The 26569-nt window shown below is 41.5% G+C and overlaps 1 protein-coding gene across 1 annotated transcript in view; it reads right to left on the bottom strand.

Annotated features, from left to right (window-relative positions):
• The window catches only part of TBC1D19 (TBC1 domain family member 19), a 186461-nt gene that overhangs the window by 159577 nt on the left and 315 nt on the right, over nt 1–26569 (bottom strand). The window lies entirely within an intron of this gene.

Raw genomic sequence — 26569 nt, 5'->3', positions numbered from 1 at the left:
ACAGAGACTCAAGTCAGGGCAATATTAGGTTTGGGGAAAAGCTGGTTTCATATGTAGGAGATGTTAGAAAGAATACATTAATTATAGATGGAATGGAGGAGCTAGAAAGATAGTACAGTGGGTAGAGCACTTGCCTTGTACATGGCTGACCCACATTTAACACCTGGAACACGATGTGGTCCTCCAAGATGCCAGGAGTGATTTCTGAGTGCAAAGCAAGGAGAAAACCATAAACACTAGCACTCACCACTGAGTTGAGAATTGCCATGTTATGCAGTCCCTATTGTCTTAAAGAAGAATAAGTGAAATAGTGAATAAGTGAATAGTGAAAAGAAGCCATTGAAGCATTCATTGACAACATCTAGTAAAATTACATGTGTGAGATTTGCCTCACAATTGCTGCCATGTCAACGGCTCACTTCCCCTCTTCTTCATTCATCTCTGCAGAGACGCCTAGCCTTCAAACACTCCAGGTATGCTGGTTTTGTGGCTAACATCTCCAGAGACCTTTTGAACTATCACAGTGCCCCTGCCTCCCAGCCTCTGTATTTACAGGAGTCCTTGGAAGTCACACCCATGATCCAGAGCCTTCTGCCATGTCTGTACAAATGGCCAACGCCATGAACTCATGTAACTCATGAAATAGAGTCCCAACTAGCAGGAAAAACTTATGAAGATATTGGCCTCAAAACTGACCTCACTGAACCACACCAATATTGCCTTACTTAGCTCATTAGCCCAGCACCACAGATCTTCAAATTCATGGGCAATGTGGTAATATAATTCTAATTCTGGTTTCCCTGTAGAAACACACAAAAAAAATTTAAGTAAATTATTTGTACCTGGGGCCAGAGTGAAAGCACAGCAGGAGGGAGTTTGCTTTGCATGCTGTCAACCCAGGAGGGACCCAGCTTTGATCCCTGGCATCCCATATGGTCCCCTGAGCCTGCCAGGATTGATTTCTGAGCACAGAGCCAAAGTAACCCCTGAGCACCACAGGGTGTGGCCTAAACCCCCTCCCAAATTATTTGTACCTGCCAAGGGGCAATCTTTGGGAAGGTTGGGAAACTGATGACCAGGGTGGAAGGAATGTTACATTGGTGGTGAGATTGGTGTTGTAATGTTGAATGCCAGAAATAACTATATTATGAACAGCTCTGTAAACCACAGTGTTTAAAATAAAGAAATTTAATTAAAAATACATGTGTAATCTCCCTTTTCTATGGGATATAAAGAAACACAGTAAAGAAATAATAAATTCACCACCCCCCAAAAAACCTGACAATTAGTCTTCATTAGGAAGCTTGCCACCATGGGGGGTGTAAGGGAATTAGAAAGGAGAACTCTGGAAAACCGGCAAAGCTTTGCAAAAGCCAGCTCCCTGTGTGTGACACCAGGTGGGGAAAATCCGCGAAAGTACACTGGCCCAGTGGGGCCCAACTGTGAAAAACTGTAAGTGTGACCTGTTTATGTCTGCCTACTGTCCTCTTGCATGAAATTCTTGCGAGTTGGGCAAAAAGAGGCTCCAGAAATCTCGCTCGCCCAGACGCCATTTTCAGGGAGGGACTACAGAGCATGAAAACCGGCAAAGCTTTGCAAAAGCCGGCTCCCTGTGTGTGACACCAGGCGGGGAAAATCCACGAAAGTACACCGGCCCAGTGGGGCCCAACTGTGAAAAACTGTGAGTGTGACCTGTCTATGTCTGTCTACTGTCCTCTTGCGTGAAACTCTTGCGAGTGGGGCAAAAAAAAGGCTCCAGAAACCTCGCTCGCCCAGACGCCATTTTCAGGGAGGGACTACAGAGCATGAAAACCGGCAAAGCTTTGCAAAAGCCGGCTCCCTGTGTGTGACACAAGGCGGGGAAAACCCGCGAAAGTACACCGGCCCAGTGGGGCCCAACTGTGAAAAACTGTGAGTGTGACCTGTCTATGTCTGTCTACTGTCCTCTTGCGTGAAACTCTTGCGAGTGGGGCAAAAACAGGCTCCAGCAGAGCACGGCTGCTCCGCTCCGCTACGTGGCCGTGCACTCTTTCTAAGGAAAGAACACCATTGCAACAAGAAGGAAAAATTACATTAAGAACGGTGCTATATCACAGAAGCAAACATTTCTCTCCGGACTGTCTTCTCTGTTGCATGCTCGGGCCTAAGATTTGACCCAGTGTGAGGCTTCATCCACGGAGGACTCCCCTCCCTTAGAGGCAAGTCAGCCCATCCAGAAAGGGAGGAGCCAGAGGAGTGTGCTGCCTGCATCATATAGACAATGAATACCACCACAACACGTAGAAAAACCCACAATACAAGTGTGACAATGGGGAAACAACGCAGGCCAGCATCAGACATAGAGAATGAAGATGACAATTCTGAGGACCAGATAATGACCAACCAACTAATCAACCTCTCAGATAAGGACTTTAGACTAGCAATATGTAAGATGTTCAACGGACTCCAAGAAACCATGGATCAAGTTGAACAGAACACTAATAAGAACCAAGAAAATATGAAGACAGAAATCACAAAACTCCAAACTGAAATAACATGTCAACTAACAGGACTGAAAAAGTCAGTAAACGAAGTGAATGACAAAATGGATAAGCTCTGGGACAGGGTATCAGAAGCTGAGAATAGACTTGGTGCTGTGGAAGATGAGATACATAACAATTCCATACAGCAGGAGAGATTGGACAAAAAACTTAAAGCAAATGAGCAGACAATGGAAAAATTAGTCAAAGAATGGGAACAGATGAAAATAGAAGTCTATGATAAGATCAACAGAAACAACTTAAGAATCATTGGAGTCCCAGAGACCCAGGAAGAAAATTTCCAGGAAGAATCAACGGTCAAGAACATCATTAAAGAGAAACTTCCAGAGCTAAAGAATATATGTGATCAAATCCTGCATGCCCGAAGAGTACCAACCAAAAGAGACCCAAGAAAAACCACCCCAAGACACATCCTAGTCACAATGACAAATCCCACAGATAGAGACAGAATTCTGAAAACAGCAAGATCAAAAGGGGAAATCACGTTCAAGCAAGCTTCCCTGAGATTTACAGCAGACCTGTCACCAGAAACACTCAATGCCAGAAAGCAGTGGTGGGATATTGTGACAAGACTGAATGAAATGAATGCTTCACCCAGAATACTATACCCAGCAAAACTCACTTTCCGGTTTGACGGAAGAATACATGGTTTCACAGACAAAAAACAGCTCAGAAACTTCACAGACACAAAACCAGTCTTAAGAGAAAAACTGAAAGACCTAATCTAAGACAAGACTACCCAAAAGACACACCAAATTTTGAAATAAAGATGGCGTTAAATCCCAGGACAATTCTTTCTCTCAACGTCAATGGACTAAATGCACCAGTTAAGAGACACAGAGTGGCTAAATGGATCAAAAAACTCAATCCAACCTTCTGCTGCCTACAAGAAATGCACCTGAATAGTCAGAACAAACATAGACTCAAAATAAAAGGCTGGAGAAAAATTATCCAAGCAAACAACACCCATAAAAAAGCTGGAGTGGTCATACTAATATCAGATAATGCAAACTTTATACTCAGGAAGGTTGTAAGGGACAAAGATGGACATTTTATATTAATTAAGGGGTACGTAGAGCAGGAAGAATTCACTCTCCTAAACATATATGCACCGAATGAGGGGCCAGCAAAATATTTAATACAACTGTTGACAAATCTGAAAAATAATATCAACAACAACACAATAATTGTGGGGGACCTTAACACGGCTTTGTCAACACTGGATAGGTCAACCAGACTGAAACCCAACAAGAATATACTAGACCTGAGGAGAGAAATGGAAGAAAGAGGCCTAGTGGATATATATATAGGACACTCCATCCCCAGAAACCTGGATACACATTCTTCTCCAATGTACATGGGACATTCTCCAGGATAGACTACATGCTGGCACATAAAACATACCTCCATAAGATCAAGAGGATAGAAATTTTGCAGACTACCTTCGCTGACCACAAGGCTCTGAAATTATTTGTGAACTCCAAAGGGACTCAGAAGAAACACTTTAACACCTGGAAGTTAAACAGCCTCATGCTCAATAACCAGTGGGTCCGAGATGAAATCAAGGAGGAAATCAAAAGGTTCCTGGAAACAAATGACAATAAAGACACAAACTCTCAGAACTTATGGGACACAGCAAAAGCAGTACTGAGAGGAAAATTTATAGCTTTGCAAGCACACATCAGGAAGGAAGAAGGAGCTTACCTGAGTAGCTTAATGACACAGCTAATAGAACTAGAAAATGCTCAACAAAAGGACCCAAGAATAGGAAGACAGAAGGAAATAACAAAGCTGAGAGCAGAAATCAATGAAGTGGAAACTCAAAAAACAATCCGAAAGATCAACGAAAGCAGAAGTTGGTTCTTTAAAAAAATAAACAAGATTGATAGACCACTGGCACACCTAACAAAGAAAGAAAGAGAGAGAAACTTGATAACTCGTATCAGGAATGAAAAAGGAGAGATCACTACTGATATGACAGAGATTCAAAGGGTAATCAGAAACTACTTTGAAAAACTCTACGCCACTAAAAATGAGAACCTGGAAGAAATGGGTAAATTCTTGGACTCTTATAATCTTCCACGGTTGAAGGAAGAGGATGTAGCATATCTAAACACCCCCATCACCATTGATGAAATTAAAACAGTAATCAAATGTCTGCCGAAAAACAAAAGCCCAGGTCCAGATGGATTCACTAATGAATTCTATCAAACTTTCCAAGAGGAACTACTGCCAATCTTGGCAAGACACTTTCATGAAATTGAACAAACAGAAACACTTCCAAATAGCTTTTATGAAGCCAACATCACCTTGATACCTAAACCAGACAGAGATGCTACCAAAAAAGAAAATTACAGACCAATATCACTGATGAATGCAGATGCAAAGATCCTCAACAAAATCCTGGCAAATAGGATTCAATGCCTCGTTAAGAAGATCATCCACTACGATCAAGTAGGTTTCATCCCAGGAATGCAAGGCTGATTTAACATCCGTAAATCTATCAACATATTACACAACATCAATAACAAGCAAAATAAAAACCACATGATCATATCAATAGATGCAGAGAAAGCATTTGATAAGGTCCAACACCCATTCTTGATCAAAACTCTCAGCAAGATGGGAATGGAGGGAACCTTTCTCAATATAGTGAAGGCCATCTACCACAAGCCAGTGGCAAATATTATCCTCAATGGAGAAAAACTGAAAGCCTTCCCTCTAAATTCTGGCACAAGACAAGGCTGTCCTCTCTCACCACTCCTATTCAACATAGCACTGGAAGTACTTGCTATAGCGATTAGGCAAGAAAAGGATATCAAGGGAATCCAGATAGGAAAGGAAGAAGTCAAGCTCTCACTGTTTGCAGATGACATGATACTCTACTTAGAAAACCCTAAAGACTCTATCAAAAAGCTTCTAGAAACAATAGACTCATATAGCAAGGTGGCAGGCTACAAAATTAACACACAAAAATCAATGGCCTTTCTATACACCAATAGTAATAAGGATGAAATGGACATTAAGAAAACAACCCCATTCACAATAGTGCCACACAAACTCAAATATCTTGGAATCAACTTGACTAAATATGTGAAGGACCTATACAAAGAAAACTATAAAACTCTGCTCCAAGAAATAAGAGAGGACACACGGAAATGGAAACGCATACCCTGCTCATGTATTGGCAGGATTAACATCATCAAAATGGCAATACTCCCCAAGGCATTATACAGATTTAATGCCATCCCTCTAAAGATACCCATGACATTCTTCAAAGAAGTGGATCAGACACTTTTGAAATTCATTTGGAACAGTAAACACCCTAGAATAGCTAAAGCAATCATTGGAAAAAAGAATATGGGAGGAATTACTTTCCCCAACTTTAAACTGTACTACAAAGCAACAGTTATCAAAACAGCATGGTATTGGAATAAGGATAGGTCCTCAGATCAGTGGAATAGGCTTGAATACTCAGAAAATGTTCCCAGGATAAACAACCACCTAATTTTTGATAAAGGAGCAGGAAATCCTAAATGGAGCAGGGAAAGCCTCTTCAACAAGTGGTGTTGGCACAATTGGATAGCCACTTGCAAAAAATTGAACTTAGACCCCCAGCAAACATCATGTACGAAGGTAAAATCCAAATGGATTAAAGACCTCGATAGCAGCCCCAAAAACATAAGATATATAGAACAGCACATAGGCAAAACACTCCAGGACATTACAGGCATCTTCAAGGAGGAAACTGCACTCTCCAAGCAAGTGAAAACAGAGATTAACAGATGGGAATATATTAAGCTGAGAAGCTTCTGCACCTCAAAGGAAATAGTGCCCAGGATACAAGAGCCACCCACTGAGTGGGAGAAACTATTCACCCAATACCCATCAGATAAGGGGCTAATCTCCAAAATATACAAGGCACTGACAGAACTTTACAAGAAAAAAACATCTAACCCCATCAAAAAATGGGGAGAAGAAATGAACAGACACTTTGACAAAGAAGAAATACACATGGCCAAAAGACACATGAAAAAAATGTTCCACATCACTAATCATCAGGGAGATGCAAATCAAAACAATGATGAGATACCACCTCACACCCCAGAGAATGGCACACATCACAAAGAATGAGAATAAACAGTGTTGGCGGGGATGTGGAGAGAAAGGAACTCTTATCCACTGCTGGTGGGAATGCCGTCTAGTTCAACCTTTATGGAAAGCGATATGGAGATTCCTCCAAAAACTGGAAATCGAGCTCCCATACGATCCAGCTATACCACTCCTAGGAATATACCCTAGGAACACAAAAATACAATACAAAAACCCCTTCCTTACACCTATATTCATTGCAGCACTATTTACCATAGCAAGACTCTGGAAACAACCAAGATGCCCTTCAACAGACGAATGGCTAAAGAAACTGTGGTACATATACACAATGGAATATTATACAGCTGTCAGGAGAGATGAAGTCATGAAATTTTCCTATACATGGATGTACACGGAATCTATTATGCTGAGTGAAATAAGTCAGAGAGAGAGAGAAAAACGCAGAATGGTCTCACTCATCTATGGGTTTTAAGAAAAATGAAAGACACCCTTGTAATAATAATTTTCAGACACAAAAGAGAAAAGAGCTGGAAGTTCCAGCTCACCTCAGGAAGCTCACCACAAAGAGTGATGAGTTTAGTTAGGGAAATAACTACATTTTGAACTTTCCTAATAATGAGAATGTATGAGGAAAATGGAGAGCCTGTCTAGAGTACAGGCGGGGGTCGTGTGGGGCGAAGGGAGACTTGGGACATTGGTGATGGGAATGTTGCACTGGTGATGGGTGGTGTTCTTTACATGACTGAAACCTAAACACAATCATGTATGTAATTAAGGTGTTTAAATAAATTTAAAAAAATGAAAAAAAAAGAAAGGAGAACTCTGAAAAAATAGTGGAGGAAAAAAGAGAATATTGGGGAGGGTGTGGTAGTGGAATGATCTATGCAAAAAGCTCTATAATTGACAGTATTGTAAACCACAATGTCGAAATTAAAATGTAAAAAATACTGAGTGTAAGTTATATAAATACATAAGTTTTTTACATAAATGTAAAAAAAATACATAAGACATAGCTCAAAGGTGCTCAAGTGCATGCTTTGCACATGAAAAGCCTGGACTCAATCCTTGGCACCTCATGGTTTCTTGAGCACAGCCAGGAGCAACCGCCAAATCCCTGAAAGAGCCTGGATGAGACCCTAGCACTATAACCTGTCCTGTGTCCCCAAAATAAAACAAACAACCTCCTCAAAGAAACATGTATACTTAATCTATTATCTAGAAATTCTGCTGTAAGAAATTGAACCCTTGGGAAGAAATATCTGCAGTGTGTGCAGGTTTGTGTCAAAGAAAATTTATTTCTTTATTACTTATAATTGGACAAAATGAACATGATTTAAGTGCCCATCTATTGCAGAATGGTTAAGTAAATTATGACATATATGGACAATGACTATTACACAGCCACTTGTGAAAAAGATGTATAAATACATATGTATACATATATATATACATATCTGGAAAGTATCCATCTTGTATTTTTAAGTAAAAAATAAAATCTATTATACAGCAGTAGCAATCCCAATTGCTAAGAGAATAGATCTGTGTGTATATTGTTACTGTTTTGCTTAACTACTGTTTGAAATTCGTAAGAAGGTGTCTATAAAGATTCAAATGTGATTTGGTACCACTGATTAATTTATGGAGATTGAATTGGGAACTGTGGATAAAAGGAGAGTAGGAGTATATTTTGAGGTTTATGGTTTTTATTTGATTTTTTTGCAGCAAGCATGCATCAATTTTGTAATAAATTTGCAATGAAAATCAGAGAAAAACAAAACAACGATAGTATAAAAGAAGCCTAGAAAATATTGTGACTCAGGTCAGCAGCATTTGCTGCTTTCATCTTTAATCTCTGTCTCTTCAAATAGAAAGAATGACCCAGAGTATTTAGTAGCTGTACATACTCTCATCCACCAAGCTTGGTGGCATTTATTCAAAGGTACTCAGGGAATGGGAAGATATTACTGCAAAGCCATTAGAGCCATTAACGGTGAGTTTTTAGTTCTTTAGAAGGATAAAGGAAGCTCTCAAAAAATGAAGAAAGGTCACCCTTCTATTCAAAATGAAAAAGGAGTAACCTTGGGTATTACAGACTGCACATTTTAAATCATTTTTTTTCTGAGGCAAAATATTGGAAAAAACCATTAACTAGTCTAAATGCAGCTGCTGGGATAAACATGAAGTTCAAAACTGGGGATATGGCTCAAAAGGCTGGAGCACATATTTTGCAAGCTAAAGACTAAGGTTATGTCACAGGCTTCACCTGGATTCCCAGCATATCTGGGGGTGATACCCCAAGTGCCACTGGGCATGAACACAAAGACTCCCAAAACAAATAAAACAGGAATGTTGGGAATGGGCGTTAGGGAGACTATTATGCTGACTAGGTCCTGTGCAGTCATACTCTCAGGCAGGGTCACTGTTTGCCCATTAAAAGTACCCCTGAACTAAAAGCAAACCCCACTTATTTATCTGGGTAATTAGGGTGTGATCTGAAGTCCAGTATCCCTGGTTTCAGCGCATTGGGGAATGCCTTAACAGAACCTTGCAGTTGGATCAAGTGTAAAGTATGTTTGGTTCTGCCATCTTCTATGTCTCCAGCCCATGTACCCTGTTTCTCCTGTGGCCTCTTTCCAAGCTTTATGTCCAGCAGAAATAAGTAATTTCTCCAGGTATCTCCTGGGATAAGTTTCGGTTGTCTAAGATAACAGAGCAATTTTCAGTGCTCTTCAGGATGTATCTAAGTCAAGTCTCCACTTCTGGAACTATTGGTTGGCTCAGTCATAAAGACCTCATTCCAATTTGGAAAAGGGACAATAGATGCTAAGTGAATGAATGACAAGTGCCTTCAATGACCACATCACACAGATTGCCTCTAAATATTTGAGCCTTCATTTTGTCATCTGTACAATGGGTGTAAAACATCCATCTCTGGAAATGATTGAGAGGATCAAAACAATACAAGTGGGAATTTGTCAGTTAGAGAGCCCACTTCAAATATAAAATATTAATATTACCATTGACCTTAACTAACCAGAAGAAAACAATTAAGCCCAGTTAAAGAAAAATAAATGAATCTCCACCTATTACTCATAAGGGAAATGAATATGGCAGAGAAGAAAAATTAAGTTGGGTCACAAATTTTTAAATAAAAACCTAATAACAATTTGTTGAAAATACTGTTCTTAGGATTGGGAAAGATAATACAGCAAGTTAAGTACTTGTTTTGCACGTGGCCAGCTCCAGTTCAATCCATTATTCTATTTGTTCCCCTAAGCACTACTATGAGTTATCCCTGAGTGCAGAGACAGGAGTAAACTTTGAGCACAGCAGAGTATGGCCCCAAATTATATATAATAAAATATATAATATATTACATATGATTTATAATGTATATAAATAATATATATTACATAATACAATACATATTTGTATTATATACATATATATGTAAAACTATATATTATTCTCTTTTTTTTTTTGTTTTGGTTTTTAGATTTTTGGGGTCACACCTGGCAGTGCTCAGGGTTTAGTCCTGGCTCTACACTCAGAAATTGCTCCTGTCAGCTTCAGGGGACCATATGGGATGCTGGGATTTGAACCACCGTCCTTCTGCATGCAAGGCAAAAACGCTTTACCTTCATGCTAACTCTCCGGCCCAATATATTATTCTTGACATTAGCAAAGGAACCATCTGTTTGGAACTGGGGCAAAGGCAATCTGGGAGTTCCTAGAAGGACGGAGAGCACTGGGTCTTGATAGCTAGGAACTGAACAGTGATGGGAACCCAAATCCCTTCTAGAGACAGATGTGCACGTTCTTCTGTAGACAAGAAAAATGCTGAGCGCTCGCCTGAAAATGTCAATAAAGGCTTAAAGGCCTGCTTCTGTTCCCTGGCTCCCCGGCCGGCCTTGGGCTGGCACTATACACATTTGCAAAGATAAAGGCTTTAAGGTTTGTTTTATGAAAAGCAAACATTTGTCCAACATTTAACTTGTTAAGGGCTGCGTGGGCTGAGTCATTAGATAATGCCTTTCCCAGGAGGGAGCAGCCTTCCACCCCTCTGCCGAGGTTGTCTCTGTCGAAGCTGCAGCTTCGGGGCCAACATCTGGCTTAAATCTCAGCTCTGCCAAGTCCTTTGCGAGGGTTTTAAGATTGCGCTTCTTTTTTTTCCTCATAGAATTTTTGAAACAGGGCAGTGCAGATACTTGCTTTATAGGTATGCTGGGAGGATTTGATGCATTAACACATGAAAACTCTAAAGTGCAAGCCAACAAACATTAGTTAAGATTATTCTTATCTTAATCAATATCATATCAATCAAGGGGATGACTCATCTATGCAGGTGTGAAAGCAGGATTTGGTGCAAAGTTTTTTTCCTTCCTTCCTTCCTTCCTTCCTTCCTTCCTTCCTTCCTTCCTTCCTTCCTTCCTTCCTTCCTTCCTTCCTTTTTCCTTCCTTCCTTCCTTCCCACCTTTTTTACTTCCTTGCTTCCCTCCTTTCCTCCCTCCCTTCTTTCCTCTATCCCTTCCTTCTTGTCTCTTTCCTCCCTCTCTCCCTTCCTTCCTCCCTTCCTCTCTTCCTTTTTTCTTTCTTCCTTCTTTCTTACTTTTCTTTCTTCTTTCCTTTTCTTTCTTCTTACCTTCTTTCCTTGTTTGCTTCCTTCCTTCCTTTTTCTTTTTTCTTCCTTCTTACCTTCTTTCCTTGCTTCCTTTCTTCCTCCCTTCCTACCCCTCCCTCAATTCCTCCCACCCTCTCTTCTTCCCTCCCTCCCCTCCTTTCTCCCTTCCTTCTTCACTCCCTCCCTCCTTCCTTCCTTTCTTTTTTCTTTTGTCCTTTTCCCTTCCTTCTTACCTTTCTTCCTTTCTTCTGTTTTCCTTTCTTCTTACTTTCCTTCCTTTCTTTATCCTTTCTTTCTTCCTTCCTTCCTCCCTCCCTCCTCCCTACCTCTTTGTCTTCATCTCTTCCTCCTTTTCTCCCTCTCTCCAAAATTTCTTCCCACCCTCTTCTTCCTTCCTCCCTCCTTCCTTCTTCCTTTTTGCTTTCCTTTCTTTTTCCTGCCCTTCCCCCCTCCCTCCCTCCCTGCTAGAGGAGTCTTTGAGATGACAGCTTGGAGTCCTGTACCCTCAGGATCCATCACACCAGGACACCTGTCTCTGGGATATTCCCAGTAATGATGGGATGTGGTGGGAGTCAGCAAAATAGGAGAGGTCCCCAATGCACAGTATCAGAAATAGGGCTTTCCAGCAGCTTGGCAAGATCTCCTTGAGTGTCACTACAGACAAAAAGTCTTCTCTTCCTTTTTTTTTATGTTTTGTTTTGAGGCCACAACAGACAATGCTCAGGGATGATTCCTGGCTTTGCTCTCTGTAATCACTTCGGGCATGCTTAAGAGACCATATGGGGGGGCAGGGGATCAAACCCAGGTCAGCCTTGTGCAAGGCAAATGTCCTAACCACTGTGCTTTCTCTCCAATTCCACTTCTCTTTCATTTGTTTCTGGTACAGGAGAGCCAGTCCAGACCACCTGAGTGTGGACCATGAACTTTACTGCTTAGCTATATCACCTGTCCCTGAAGCTCTTTTCTTCATCCTTCCTTCACAAACAACAAGCTTCCTCATTTTACTTCTGCTTCCTTTCTCTCTTATTCAGAGGAGATCTTTAGACATTTCTGTGCTTCATGAGAGATCCAAATGGACTCATGTTTTAAGACTCAGTTCTGAAGAGAATGATTTGTGCATGCTTCTTTTCTCCTCACTATGACTCCTTCCTTGACTTAAAGAAATTTGGCCTTTTATGTCTTTAATTCTTCTTTCCACTTCACGTCCTGGTGAGATCCATCCAAAGTCCAATAACTCTTTAAGCAGGCAAGGAATCCTCGTTTCCTTCAAATGTGTGTGCATAACTGAGTACACAAACTCAAGGCACATGTATTTAAGAAAAGCATTCTCTCTCTCCCACTCTCTCCCCCCCCCCCCGTGTGTGTGTGTGTGTGTGTGTGTGTGTGTGTGTGTGTGTGTGTGTGTGTGTAAGTGCATTTGTGGAGATTCCCATAGGCATTTAGTTGAGGATTCATATGCATCTGGAAAAACAGTGGGTGGGGATCCCTATGAGAAGCTTATGAACATGATGAACTGTGATTCCTTCAAAAGAACACAGATTCCAAGCTAAAGTCAAGTTCACTGAGATGACCTGAACTGCAGATGATCATGGAGAGGGGATTTGTGCTGCCAATTGACTGCCTCCTAAGCACCCCCAAGGAACTCGGCCTGAGGTCTGGGAAGATAGCAGGAGATGGAGCTGTGTTTTTTTTTTTTCACTCTATTAAGAAAGATGAAAAATGGGGCTGGAGCAATAGCACAGCTGGGAGGAAAAAAAAAAAGCTGAAAACACCTAGTGTTAACATGGCCAGTTTTAATAGAATCAAGAAAGATTCGCAAGCACAGACATAGCCTGGAACGTGTTCATCACATACAAAGCTCCTCTTAATATGAACAGAAGCAAGAGCTGGCTGGCACAGTGTGAGCAGTGAGTTCCTGCAAAAGAGGCAATTTGCCAGTAAGATGGGAGCTGGGAGAGGCCAAAGGGGAGCGAGGTAAATGTTCTGGGGAGCAGCTGTTCCATCACTCCCACCGTGCCGACACCGCAAGGTTAGTCTTCAGAATAGTCAATGCCCAGTAAAGGGTTCTGTGTGCTCTGTAATGACAAGGACTGCTTCCTACCAGTGTTTTCCTCATGTTTCTTTCTTTCCTTTTCTTATTCTCATGGGAGGCAGTGCTTGCCTCAGCTTAGCACAGTGCCTGGCATCTGAATCGAGTTTAATTTATATGCCAGAATTATTTAAAATATTGAATTAAATATTAAATTAAATTACATTAATATTTAAATTTTAAATATTTTAATTTTATATACTTTAATATTTAAAATGTTAAATTAAATTACCTACAATAAAAGTAGTAAGAAAGAGAGGACAGTGGGGAAGACACTGTCCTATTGCTCAAAGATTAGCACCTGAGTATAAAGCCAAGAGCAAGCCCTGAGCACTTCTGGGTATGGCCCCACACCTCAAAACTAAAATAAGATCAAATAAAACAAAGTAGCACATATGATCTGTGAACTATTTGAAATTAAAGAGGAGAGGCCACGCTACCTCCACACTTTTCTGGCAGAGAAAATAGAAGCATTTTTCTCTTGGACCCTAAATTTATGCTTGCATATTATTTTCTCCTTAATTGCTAAGGTCACCTTGCTGAGAATAATTTGCTCCTTGGACAGCTCCTTCAGAGAAGATGAAGCAATAGCAAGGATCTGAGGAAACATCCGAAATTCTCTCAAATCTTTTCAAGGATCCAGTAAGTTGCTGCTGGGTTTGCACTGGTACCTACATTTTGTTTCATTTTCATTATTATTATTATTATTATTGTTATAGTGGTGGTGATTTTTTGGATATAGAACGGTTCATTGGAAAGTAGAAAGGAAAGAAAGAGAAACTGCTCATTTGGAAAAGAACTTAATATAGGACAAAGATCTTCATATTATTTTGCTCCCTGTTTTTCTAGGGATCGAACTTAAGACCCCATGCATCCAAGGCCTATTCTCTGCTGCCTCATTCCTCACTCTCCAATGTCAGTTGTTCACTGGGTCTTCATTTGCCCCCACATCTAATTCAGTGCACTGTGGGGTAAATGCAGGAGATGATTCATTGATGACTAGGAATTTCTATTGCTTTGCTTATTAGAAAATGTATTCATCAAAAATTTCTCTGTAATCTATAAAGAATAAAACCAATCTATATTTGGGTGGGAGCAGATACTGAAAACACTTTAATAAGGAGGTAGATGAAAAATATATTTGTGTTATTTCTCTCATGTTTCAGACTTTCTGTATTCATTTTTAAATTTTTAAATAATTTTTTATCAAATATTGATATCAATATTTTGGCCACAGAGATAATCTTGGAGTTAAGGCACTTGCCTTGCATGCAAACAAATTTATTCTTGATCCACATATGGTCCCATCAATACCATGAGTGATCCAGGAATAAAGAACCAGGAGTAAGCCCTGAGCACAGCTAAGCGTGGTCCCAATTCTATAACTACCACCCCTGTGCACACATACACAAAGATCAAATATTGAGTGCCTACAAATCAGAAACCTCTGTTCCAGACAATATCAAAATTGAGCAGTTTGGGGGAGGATCTTATCCAGCACTGGTTAGGGTCTACTCCAGGCTCTGTGTTCAGAAATCTCTCCTGGAGGTACTCAAAGGACCGAATGCTGTGTCTGAGATCAAACCAGGGTCAACTGTGTGCAAGGCAAGAATATTAATTCCTGTTCTATCCCTCTGGCCCCAAGACTGACGACTGTTTCTATTCTCATAAAACTTAGACAATCTAGAATAATAAAAAAAAGTGACAGAATTATAAATGATGTGTGCAATTAATCAACTCATCCACCATCTATCTACCCATGTATTTACACAAAGTCAGCATCATGAATAACAGAGGAGGAGGTTCTACTCAAAAGTCATTCATCTGGTAACAAGATCTAGACTTAAACACATCATTTAAACAAGATTTATTAAAGGGATGTACATGAATGGAATGGATAAGCCAAGGTGAAAACCTCAACTGAGCATGGAAGCTCAAAGATGGACCAGAGCGGTGGCACAAGATGTAAGGCTTCTGCTTTGTGCATACTAGCCTAGGACGGACCACAGTTTGATCCCCTGGCATCTTTTATGGTCCCCCAAGCCAGGAGTGATTTCTGAGCACATAGCCAGGAGTAACCATTGAGCGTCACCGCATGTGGCTGGAAAAAAAAAATGCTTGCAGAGTCATTTGCCTCCCCACTCTGAATTTTAAAGGAAGTAGCTCTTCTTGCATAACTACTCTAAAGAATTTTGGAGAAACTGAATTCATAATTTCTGAGATGATCTTTCAGAAATATAGAAAATGATCATTCAGAAATATTTATGATCAGTTGTAGTTAAAAGGTTTGGTCAATTGGTTTCTTAGAACAAGTGGCTAGATTTAAGAAAAGGGATTTTGTAGGTAATGTAACAGGGAGAAATGAAGGCATGATGATTCAGCATTTTTCCAGACTTAAAAAATGAAAAATGTTCTCGTAAACTTGCTTTAAAAGTTTTTCAATGAAAACAGAATTTACTTCTATACAGGCATTCTCCTGCTGTGTTAAAAATTTGATTTTTGTAATACAGAAGTAAGAAATAAAACAGATATATTGTAGAAGTTATGAACCAAAATCAGATGTGTTGTTTTTCCTTCCTAGTAGTCTTAAAAGATTTTATTTTTGTTTCTCTGCAGAAAATAGATTTACCACTGATTGAAAAAAAGCTGACAGTAAATGTGATTTGGATGGAACAGTTCTCTTATAATGCTCTCTTTAGACTTTTATTTCTACCTTGCTGTGTATCTTTAAGTTCCATGGGTAAGCGAGACCATTCTATATCTAAACCTTTAATGGAAAAGTCTTTTTAGAGATTCACAATAAATAATAGAATTACCTTTAACCACAAAAATTTTAAAGTGTGTCATAGAGATAGTACAAGGTTTAAAGCAAACTAAGTCCAGTTTGATCCCTGGCACTACATATCACCCCCCAGTATGATGGCCAGAAGTGACTGGTGAGCACAAAGTCAGGAGTAAATGATGACCACTTCCGGGTTAATTTCTGAAAAATAGCGAAAAGGGAATTTCTTTTTAGGGATTATTAATATGCCAGGCACTGTGCTACTCATTGTATAGTCATTATTTCACTTAGCCTTAACAGCAATCATAAAAGGAGATGCTTCTTTGATGCCTCAAAAGGCTTTAAACTCAGAGGGGTCAGCAAGTCATCCAGCAAGTCAGTTTTAGTGCCAAAGAATTCTACTCAGATGGGTAAGTTTGAGAGAAACTACTTCTAACATAGTTAATAAATATTTAATATTAGAACCAAAAGATGGTAAATGACAAAAAGAAAATGTATAAAACAACAAGCAAGAAAACAAGCAGCTCATTCACAAAGAAAAAAATAGCAAATCTAATACTAACATGCTCAGTATCACTAGTAATAAAAATATAAAATTAGACCATTTTATTTAACTTAAAGCATCTATTTCTCCATCAAATTTTTTATACAAATCATGAAAAATGAAGAAATTCATATTTTATGTGTTGTAAGATGGAATATAAATTTGACGCTGTATTTTTTTTTGTTTGTTTTTTGGGCCACACCCAGTGACACTTAGGGTTTACTCCTGGTTATGGATTTAGAAATCACTCCTAGCTTGGGGGATCATGTGGGATACAGGAGGATCGAACTGCAGTTTGTCCTAGGCTAGCATGGGCAAGGCAGATGCCTTACCGCTTGCTCCACCACTGTGGTCCGACACTGTATTTTTATCCCTGTGGTAATATTGATATCATTAAAATTTTCAATAATGCACACGTTTCTGAATCAATGATCCCAGTCTTGGTCATAGTGTTCTAGAGAAACACTGGTCCATGTGCCTGAGAAGTGTATTCAAAAGGTTTCCGAGAGAAAAAAAGGCTCACTGTGGCTTTTCCTGCAAGAGTATAAAGCAACTAAATCACTGGGTGATAAAAATGGCTGTAGTGTGGCAGATCTGTAACATAGAATACTACACAGTCATTTAAAGGCATATGGAAAAATCGACAGAGACTGAAAAACTTCAAGATGATCCCTCTGGTTCTTTTAAAAGCAACAAGCAAGAGGAAAAAAAACAATATTTTATAAACTCCCCAGTAGTAGTTCGCCACACAATTCTTCTCCATGAAACAGAGAATAATATCAACAGTATGAAGACAAAAGATGATAGGTAGTAACGGTATAATCTAGGGAAAACTCTGGAATTTGTGGGTCAGAACTAATTTTTTTTTTGTGGTTTTTGGGTCACACCCGGCAGTGCTCAGGGGTTATTTCTGGCTCCAGGCTCAGAAATTGCTCCTGGCAGGCACAGGGGACCATATGGGGCGCCGGGATTCGAACCGATGACCTCCTGCATGAAAGGCAAACGCCTTACCTCCATGCTATCTCTCCGGCCCCGTCAGAACTAATTTTAATATCACTATAATGTTTGGACTTTCATCAGAAAATGCATACTTCCATTTTACCCATACCTTAAAAAAAGAGACATTTCCATGGTAAAATCACATGAGGCTGAGTCTAGAGACTGAGATTGTCTCACTCCAGTTCCTCACCCAGGATTTCTGGCTAGCTGGTAATGAGTGTATGAGTCTCCAGAATCTTTTTTTTTTTTTTCAAAATGGCTTGCCCTGTAAGTATTCTCAACTTTATTTGAAGGTATTGAGACCCATGGCAATTTTTGTTTGATTGTTTGTTTGGGGCCACACCCAGCCAATTCTCAAGTTTAGTTACTCTTGGTGCTGCTCTTTGGAATTACTCCTGGTGGTGCTCTGAGACCATATGCAATGTCAGGGATTTAACCATCATCAGCAGAGTGCAAGGCAAATGTCCTACCCACTGTACTATCACTCCTTCCCCCAAGAGCAAATTATGATGGGGTTTATCTTTCAAAAAGGGTCTAAGTCCCCACCTGTCTCTATTGGAATTTTTTTTCCCATTATCATCCTGTTCACGGTATCTTTTGTCTACATGACTAGCATATAGGAAATGGTCTGAGTATCCACTGAATGCTTACTTACTTACTTTATTTTTTTTGGGGGGGGGGGGCCACACCCGGCGGTGCTCAGGGGTTACTCCTGGCTGTCTGCTCAGAAATAGCTCCTGGCAGGCACGGGGGACCATATGGGACACCGGGATTCGAACCAACCACCTTTGGTCCTGGATCAGCTGCTTGCAAGGCAAACACCGCTGTGCTATCTCTCCGGGCCCACTTTATTTTTTTTTTTAATTTTAATTATGACAACAAAGATGCAAAGAAAGAGGACATGGTAAAGTTACAGTGGAAGCCTAATCACCCATAAGCAGAATTCTAGGTAGTCCCAACGATGATATCCCAGCCTTGATCTTTCAACCAAAGAAAATTAAGAAAAACAAAACTGAACCCATGTACAATACAATTAATTTGTCCCTCAAATTCCCAGTTGTATTACATACTATTTCTTAGCAGCACACAATATAATCCAAAGAGATTAGACTTATGTAACTCCTTAAACATTGAGGGCAAAGTACATTTATCTAGTTCCATGCACATGCTTACTAGTTTAAGTTAACCTCAAAAGTTTTAGTGGGTTGTTTTTCTTAAGGATTGGAGTCAAGGGAAAATAGTAAAAAATGGTGTTAGAGTGGCATTTGTTTGCATAGGCCCACCAAAATATAAGGGACATGGAAAGAAAAATTATGGTCTAAATACAAGGAGACCCTACCCCTGAAGTTTCCCGGCACAGGACTGACTCTAGGCTCCAGGCAAACTAGTTTGTCCAATTCAAGTCATCGTCTGTAGTGGCAATACACCTTCATTCCTCACATAGTCTCTGTTGTTGGTATCATGTTTCTGTATTAAAGGTCCTGGAGTCTGCATATCCCATATTGCAGTCAGGATGGTGCAGAGCATCCTCTCATTTCACCTCACACTTAAGGGGCACTAGAGAGAACCATGTCCTGTAGAGCAGGTCATTGTTGTTGTCAAGTCTTCTCAGTGTAAACGGAAGTCTCTTTTTAGGAGGTCGATGTCAGACCCTTGGTAGTGTCTTTCCTGGTAGAGGACTGCTTCCTCTTCTTCTCAGTGTAAACAGAAGTCTCTTTTTAGGAGGTCGATGTCAGACCCTTGGTAGTGTCTTTCCTGGTAGAGGACTGCTTCCAGCTGTTGCTATAAAAGACTTGGATGTTTCGTAGATAGCTTGCCTGGTTCTGGCGTGAATGGAGGATTCCCATTCTTCTGAGGCCTGTGCCAGGGCATTATATCAATGTTCAGGGTGTAAGGTACATTGTACTGAGATTTATTAGATAAGAACTTATCTGTAGGTATAGTGTTTTCCTATTTTAATGTGTCTATGCAAAGAAGGATCAATGCCATGAAGCGTTATTGGTGCATCTGGAGGCAATAGGAACAAGACCTGCAATTTCCATGACATAGTTCAATCATAGGCATTAAACTGAGGGATAGTTCCACCAACAATCCTTATTGAACAGCTTACAAAGAAAAGAAAAGATGAAAAGTGGATAGAAACATCATGGTAGAAGAATATAGAGAGAGTTACAGCCGTTAAAGAAAATATACATAAAATATTCAAAAGATATATGTGTGCAATTTATGTCCTTCTAAATAGTTCTGGGATTGTTAGATCCACTGTATGTCTTTGGTCTGAGATTAGAACTGTGTATTATTGAAGTTAAGAAGGGTAAATCGGGGGTACTGATGGTTGGGAGGAGAATACGGGCGCTAGCCCCCGCGCGGTTTGCATCATGTAGACTAGTATAAAATTGCCAGTGACAGCCTGAGTATAACTGACCAACTATGTGCCACCCCACAGATCAAACACCACCCCCCAAACCAATCTCAGGAGCTCAAGCCCCACCCTAGGCCAATCTCTGCAGCTGGCCTGGGAGTGGGGAAAACCCAGGGTGCCCCATCAGGTCCTCCCAGAAACCCACCTGGAGATCCGGAGGAAAGGGCGAGAGGGGGGTCGGGTGACCCAGGTCCGGGCCCCCCTACCCTAGGCCGGGCCAAGTGGCCCCTGGCACATACGGAGGTCTGCCAGGAGCCAGCCCGTGCCGGCTGAAAATCCTGCCCCAGGAAGGGAGGAAAGCCCTCCCAGGCCCCAAGGACCAGAGCTCCGAGTCTCCAGAATCTTTACACTCCACTGTATGTTTTTGAGGAATGTTCACTTTCTTTAGGTAGAGACCCAAAGCATCAAATTCTCAAGGGCAATTCAAGACTCAAAGAAGGCAAGAACAACTTGAGTGAAGGGGGTTCCTGTACTGCTGTACTCCGGAACAGTGACTTAAAGGCAATCCCTGGTTTACAGTGTGGAAGGGACAATGAACCCAATTTGTGTGAACAGAGCTCTTGAAGTCAGCAACTAATAGTTAGAATTGTTACTATTTTTACTATAAGTAAAGACAACTTGGGTGCTTAAAGTTGTTTTCTTCACCAGTAAAATAAGAGAGATCCTTTCATCCAGTCTGGGGGAAAAAAATCACAATTTCACATTCCTAACTTTTATTCCCAAATTTCCAAACTTTATTTGGACCACTACTGGCTTTTTAGAAAAAATTAAAAGCCACTCAGGGTGCCATGAAAACAAAATGACCACCTACCCTCCTACCTTCATCCCTGATCACCCCCAACACACACACACACACACACACACACACACACACACACACACAGCCTTCCTGGGATTAGTCTAGCGCCCCCAAGTGGAATGTATCACCCAATCACCCACTTGGGGGGAAATACTGGTCTTTGGGAATGACAGCAAATCTTCCGTTTGTTCTTTCATCTATTAAAAGTGTAATGGATACTTGCTGTGCACTTGACATAAAAGAGATGCATCGAATAGTCTCACTCATCTATAGGTTTTAAGAAAAATAAAAGACATTTTTGTAATAATTATCAGAGAAAAAGAGAGGAGGGCTGGAAGGTTCACCATAGAGTGATGAGTGCAGTTAGAGAAACAACTACATTGAGAACTATCATAACAAAGTGAATGAATGAAGGAAGGAGAAAGCCTGTCTAGAGTAAAGGCAGAGGTGGGGTGGAGAGGAGGGATATTTGGGATATTGCTGATGAGAATGTTGCACTGGTGAAGGGGGTGTTCTTTACATGACTGTAACCGAACTTCAATCATATTTGTAATCAAGGTGTTTAAATAAAGATATTTTTTTTAAAAAAAGAAAGAGATACACAGACAAGTGCAACAACTGTGGCAGACAGAGCCCTGTCTCAAGGATCATCTGCCCCAGACATAGCACCAGAGTGAAGGATGTGCCAGAGGAAGCTAAGACTAAGAATTCTGCTGCTGTCAGATCATTGCTTTGCCACCTCTAAGCACCACTTTCAAATGATTCCATTTCAAACCCAAGCTTTGATGATTGACAGGAATAGATATTTTAAAAATCTTTCTACCAGAACATTTCTCCTTTAGATGAAAAGATTAAAGGATCATTGGGCCCAGGAAAAGGACTGAGATCAAGAGTATCTTTCTGACCCGACTTTCAGGGGTAATTAGGCCAGATCAGCATTATGGTGCTTAATCGTTTCAAGGCTCTTGTGCTTCCAATTGCTTTCACTTCTAGCCCAGTTAATGGATTCGGTAGCTACTCTGGTCCCAAAATAGCCAGTGGCACGTGGGTGGATCCCATGCCAGATGGTGGGTCTCTCTAAAAGGTTCTCGGAAGAGCCATAGTGGGAGCTGACTCCCCACATCACTCAGGCTTGTGAACTTCAGAGTTTTAGTGACCTTCCAGTGATCAGTTTGTTCTGCTGGAGCCAGGACTTGCAGCAGGGCCTGAGTTCAGTTGGTTCACACACCTTCCCTCCAGCCCCAGAGGGCAACTCTTCCAGCCTGCTGTCCCTTCATTCAGGAGGAGAAAGGGGCATGGATGGGGGTTCATAGTTATGAAATGGGACTTGAAAGCCAGAGCTGCTGGACCTGATTCACAGGAGAATTTCTGTGATACTGATTCAAGTGGAGTCACCAGGGTACTTGGTTCCCACCTTTGCATGCTGGTCTCCAAGGGTTTGGTCAATTAGAGAGATAAAGAACAGTGTCCTCTCAACCACCAGATTCCAGTGTTCTTTCTACATGGTTAGATCAAGATGGGGGAGTTGGAGTAGGTAAAGTGATAGTTGAGATAGATATCTCAAGGCACTTATAGGTAAGAGAATGGTGTGCGAGTGCAGGTGAGGTCTGCTTGGAGGACCCATCACACACACACACACACACACACACACACACTCACACACTACTGTGTGTGCTGGAGAATACACTGCAAGCTGGAATCTGAGATGTAATTCTGAGTTGCCTTCCTGGTTCATAGAGATTCTAAAAGCCCCTCATGCTGTGTGTGTATATATATTGTGTGTGTGTGTGTGTTGTGTGTGCATTGTATGTGTGTTGTATGTGTGTGCATTTGGGGAATAATGCCAAGTGAAATAAGTCAGAAAGCATATCCTGGCTGATCTCACACCTTGGTTGGACACAGAGACAAAGCAAGGGGCCAGACAAGATCACAGAGAAGCAACAGTGGGCCTCTGACCTCAGCACTTAGGTTACTAGGGGACCAGTTAAGCCCAGTGAGAAGGAAGGGATGTCTCAGAATCTCTGGTGGTTTGAAGTAAGAAAAGCAGAAAGATGGAAGCCTGTAGTTTGGGAAGAGAGTGAGGAAGAATGAGACTGGGGCAACTTCCAGAGCAGTGCCTCAGGGAGAGGGTGAGACAGGAAATTCTACCTGCCTGTGATGGGGAAAATCCTGGAAACTGCACCTACCTGACTCAAGACTGTACTTTTCTCAAAGTAGCAGCTCTGGCACCAAATCACAGGACTCTGGATTGTATCTGTATTAGGGTTACACTGACCTAACTTCCTATAACAAAAAAAAAATTGGATTAAAAATATGGGAGCCATAGCACAAGGGCTAAAATGTTTGCTTGCCTTACAGCATGTTGTCCCCTGAACACAGAACCAGGAGCCTTAAATACCACTGGGTCAGCGCCCCCCTCCCCAAATAAGAAGAAAGAAAAAAACACAATAAGCATGAAGTTGATGTTCAAAGGAGGGGAAACTAGAAGTTCTTGTTGTTTCAGACTTGATTCCTAGGCATCTGGAGTCAGAGAATCTGGGGACAGGGAGCCATATCTTTCTCCAGGATCCACTGAGATTGTCCATGTTCTGTTTTCCAAAGGCAACACTAGCCTGAAAAGGGTCCCCCAGATCCAAGGGCTTTGGAAGCACCAGGAAGCACCCAGATTTTGGCTCTGTCTAGGTCACATTTCCTTATGTAGGAAACACTCAGATTTTGGCTCTGTCTAGTACACAGTGCATCTCTGAGTGAAGAGTACCTAAAAACACTGTCACTCAGATTAGTCATATTTGTATGGATTCAGTCAATCCAACATTTATTTTCTCCTTCCTGGTTCCCTTTCTAGTTGCTATGTCTGAAGCTTTAACACCGTGCTGGTGCTACACAGGGGCTGAAAACCCTTTTGTGGGAAGGGAGTTCCGGAGATCAGTGTGTGAGGTGCTTAATGGGGATTGAACTTGTGGGCTCTTGCCTGCAGAGCAGTCGCTCTATACCCCTGAGCCATTCCCCAGGCTCCTCCATTTAGACCACTTTTATTGATATGTGCCAGCACTTTTATTGAGGCACTTCCCATTTGCTTAATGAATTTATCTACATTCCCCTGCAGTGCACTAGGATTCCACTGCATCCACTTTGCTTCTCCCTCACGCCCCTTGCTTCAGACCCTGTGGTTTGAAATCATTCAGAAATGTTTGCTGAAGAATGAACTAACACCTGGAAAAATACATCAGCCTTCCTCCTGCAGATTCTCATCTCTTGCCTTAGAATTCTTTTATTTTTTAGCTAATCTTTTAGGTGACTCTTGTTTAGAAACTCAGGGTGGGAAAATCCACAGTTGGCCAGGAAAAAAAACAAAAGTTCATGCAATAGAGTTCCAAAGGGTGTTGTAGGCAGTGAATGACAGACTCTCATAATTCTGCATTCTTGATTCACAAATATTTTCAAGGCAATTACTAGACCCAGAGGCAACTGTGCTACAGTCCAAGAGAATAAAACCTTGCCTCTGGCCATGGGGGGGGGGAGAGAGAGAGAGAGAGAGAGAGAGAGAGAGAGAGAGAGAGAGAGAGAGAGAGAGAGAGAGAGAGAGAATAAATCAAGCATTCCTGGGATTTATCTTAGTAATAATCCTCTTCTTTCAGTGCGATGGTCCAAGCAAGGTTCTAAATGCATCCTTTCCCCTATATTACTTTGTAACTAACTCATTCTGGCAGCACCATTTCACAGAGGTGTGAGCCGAGGTTCAGAGACTCAGTTATGTGTGGACGTTGCACAGTCAATGGGGCCCGACCAGGTGCAGCTCCCTGCAGTCTGCCTCGACACTCATGCAGACTTGTGTTTGTCATGAAGATGGATGGTCTTGAGATAGTGAGACAATTAATGGCTTCTGGGAGGGTGGGCTTGCTGAGAGTTCCCCCTAGGAGGCTTCTGAAGCCCTAGGGATCCTGGATAAAAATCAAAATGATTAGGATCTCTGGGAAGAAATCTTCGTTCTTGGATGCCGCTGGCTTGTACTTGCTTGTAAAGCTCTGAGATCAGAGGCTCAGTGCTCAAGAGGGTTTACTAGCTTCCTGGGGGGCTCAGAACCCCTAGCTCTCACCCTCCTTTATTCCACTCTGGCTCTCTGCTACCAAGGATAAGCAGAACAAATAGGAAAGGAAGTAGAGGGGGAGAAGCAAGGAGAGTGCCCCAAATGGATAGCAGTACTCCCCTAACTGCTGTCTGTATGTGTTGGAAGGGGGGGTCCCCCCTTCTGTGGCTGGTTCCTCTTTAGGTGGAGCAGGTGGAGCAGGTGAAACAGTCACTAGAGTGAAATTAACTGTGCCTGGACTCAGACCAAATGTCCAGGATTGGGTTGTGGGGAATAAGGGGGTGTCCACTTCCGGTGACAACTATAGTCAGGCAGCAACCTGTTTTTGCCTCCTCTTCTTCCATGGGAGTATAATCAGAACATTCTTATCAGTTGAAAAAAATACAAAAGTTCTTATTAGGGCTGAAGAGATAGCATGGAGGTAGGGCATTTTTGCCTTGCATGCAGAAGGATGGTGGTTGGAATCCTGGCATCCCATAAGGTCCCCCTGAGTCTGACAGTAGTGATTTCTGAGCACAGAGCCAGGAGTAACCCTGAGCACTGTCGGGTGCAAACCAAAAAAAAAAAAAAAAAAGTTCTCATCAGTTGAAGATACTGTTAGCTGTCATTCACTAACCTCGGTTCTTTAATCTTCTTGTTTGTTGCCTTTTGGGTCACTTCCTGCAATACTTCGGACTTACTCCTAGTTCTGTGCTCAGGGATCACTCCTGGCAGTGCTCAGGAGACCACATGTGGTGCAAGAGATCAAACCCAGGTTGGATGCTGGTGAGAGAAGCACCTTATCAGCTGTACTACCTCTCCAGCCCTCACTGAACATTATATTTGTGCCTGGCTTTGCGTTGAGACCATCTATCTTCATAATAAACAACAAAGGGGCTATCTTGATGCCCATTTTGCAAATAAAATGAGTCTCCGAGAGACTGATGTGCCTCTGTTGTGTCTCAGAAAAAAACCTGTGCTGTCAATAAAGTTTCCACTTCAGCCTCTTAAAAACAGAGCCTATCCCCTTAATAGCAACAAACAGTTTCTCCAACGTTCCTTCCATTCCAGTTCCTCCAAATGTCTCAAATTTGAGGTGTGCAATGTTTCAGAGAAGAGCAGCATCATGGACTCCTCTCACTCTGATCCTTGATGGCATCTAATGTCTGCCAGGGATACTGCTAAATTAAACAGTGTTGTTCTATCACATGTGATAGTCCTCCTCCAGAGGATTTTGGCCAAGGGACCAAGTTTCAGCCAGAAACTTGGTGCCTCTCCTGTCTTCTCCTTTCCCAAGGCATGGATTTGGAATACCAACGAATAATGGGTCTAGAGGATGCTCTAATACAAGTTTCACAGAAAACCCAGACCTCAGATCTGGGTCCCCCCTCCCACCTCAACCTCTCAGGGCTAGTGGTACAGATCAGTCCTGCTTATTCACACCCTTGGCCTTTGTACATGTGGGCCTCTGCCCAGTACTGTTTCTCCTGCCTTTCCTTAAGCAGCTTCCTCCAGCTCCTCATGCAACTTCTTCCAGGCCCTCCTCTAGGGCCCCATCCCTGAACACACATGTTATAAGTGACCCCAGGACAAG

This window comes from Suncus etruscus, chromosome 16 (genome assembly GCF_024139225.1).
Source record: "Suncus etruscus isolate mSunEtr1 chromosome 16, mSunEtr1.pri.cur, whole genome shotgun sequence".
NCBI classification, from domain to species: domain Eukaryota; kingdom Metazoa; phylum Chordata; class Mammalia; order Eulipotyphla; family Soricidae; genus Suncus; species Suncus etruscus.
The sequence above is the reverse complement of the archived record's forward strand: the minus strand, read 5'-3'. Positions and strand labels throughout refer to the sequence as shown.